This window comes from Trichechus manatus, unplaced genomic scaffold (genome assembly GCF_000243295.1).
Source record: "Trichechus manatus latirostris isolate Lorelei unplaced genomic scaffold, TriManLat1.0 scaffold00089, whole genome shotgun sequence".
Lineage (NCBI taxonomy): Eukaryota > Metazoa > Chordata > Mammalia > Sirenia > Trichechidae > Trichechus > Trichechus manatus.
In genome coordinates this window covers 6,347,631-6,349,240 of record NW_004444025.1, presented here as the reverse complement: position 1 = coordinate 6,349,240, position 1,610 = coordinate 6,347,631, and the positions used below count along the sequence as shown (strand labels likewise).

At 50.0% G+C, this 1,610-nt stretch overlaps 1 pseudogene; it reads left to right on the top strand.

Moving 5' to 3' along the window:
- Window positions 1-922: 922 nt before the first annotated feature.
- Window positions 923-1,266, top strand: LOC101345646 (coiled-coil-helix-coiled-coil-helix domain-containing protein 10, mitochondrial-like; annotated as a pseudogene).
- The last annotated feature ends 344 nt before the right edge of the window (window positions 1,267-1,610 follow it).

Here is a 1,610-nt window from a genome sequence, read left to right as displayed (position 1 = left end):
ATCTGGAGCATTTCTAAGCAGTTGACCCAGGACTTGGAGGAGTATCTGAAAGGTTTAACAGAAGCACTGTTTTTAGGCTTTGTCGGATCACATACTCTTCTGCTTTCCGAAGAACACCACTAGAAGCTCTTATTAACACAGTGCTCAGTGACTAGAATACAAGACACAAAACATTAATAAAACCATAATACATTTTCCTTGAGGATTTCAAGAATTACATTAGTTCCGTGAATTCAGTATTTACCCATATGGATTTCTAATTTACCTTCTAAACTTCTGCCAGCTTTATCGTTCTGATTAAAAATAACCCCCCACCAAAAAAAAAAAAAAAAAAAAACCACCAAAAAACAAACTCGTTGCTGTCGAGTCGATTCTGACTCATAGTGACCCTGTAGGACAGAGTAGAACTGCCCCATAGGGTTTCCAACGGGTGCCTGGTGCATTAGAACAGCCAACCTTTGGTTAACAGCTGAGCTCTTAACCGCTGCGCCACGAGGGCTAACATGAAATTCACTTCTAGTCATAATGCTATAAAGGAATGTAATTAACCTCTGATCATAAACAAGTATAAAATAGAACTAAGTATACAAAGCAAAATAGGCCGTGCAGGGTTGTGTTTCTCTGAAGGGAAAAACAATTAGGAGATTCCTATACTCACTCTCACTCTCTGACCGAGGCAATTTCTAGACCAAAGACGCAGGGCAGGGACCCCACACAGTGCACAGGGGCCTCATCGAGTTCGGGATGTGGAAATTAGAGTTCAGAAAGGCTGAACAGCTCAAAGATTTGAATCACAGTTCAGGAAAGAGGTGAATTAAGCAGGAAAAAAAAAGCATCAGAAAGCAACATAAAAAATAATTGCTTTAGGACAGGTGCTGCCGCGTTTGTCCCCAAGACAGAAGCGCCGCCGCCGCGCCCTCCGCCCACCCGCCGGCGCCCCCGCCGCTTCGGGCCAGCGGGGCCTCATGGCACAGACGGCGTCCACGGCCGCGGCTGCGGGGGTTGCTGCGGGCTCGGCTGTGGGGCACGACGTGGGGGGCGCCCTGACCCGAGCCTTCAGCAGGGGAAGCACGGAGCCCGCCTAGCCGGCCGCCTAGCAGGCCCCTGCCGGCGCCGCCCCACGGCCTCTGCAGCTGGGGCCCTGGGCCTATGAGATCAGGCAGTTCCTGGACTGCTGGACCACTCAGCGACCTGTCTCTGTGTGAGGGCTTCAGCGAGGCCATGAGGCAGTGCAAGGACAACCACGGCCTGAGCTCCCTGCCCTGAAGACGCCACTGCGGACTCACAGCCCTACGGAAGCCCTGCACCCACCCATCCCTCGCCGACGACTGACCACGATGCCGGATTGTATCCATGTAGCTGGGACTTGGAGTGAGGAAGGGGTTCTACCCTCACAGAAGACCTGAGACACAAATGTGCAATTAAAAGAGCTGATTTCAGACCAAAAATAATAATAATAATAATTGCTGTACTGACTAGAGGAACTAGATGGTGCCTGGCTATCACCAAAGACCACCCTAACAGAGAACACAACAGAGAGTCCCTGATGGAGCAGGAGAACAGTGGGGTGCAAAACTCAAATTCTAGTAAAAAGACCAGACTTAATGGTC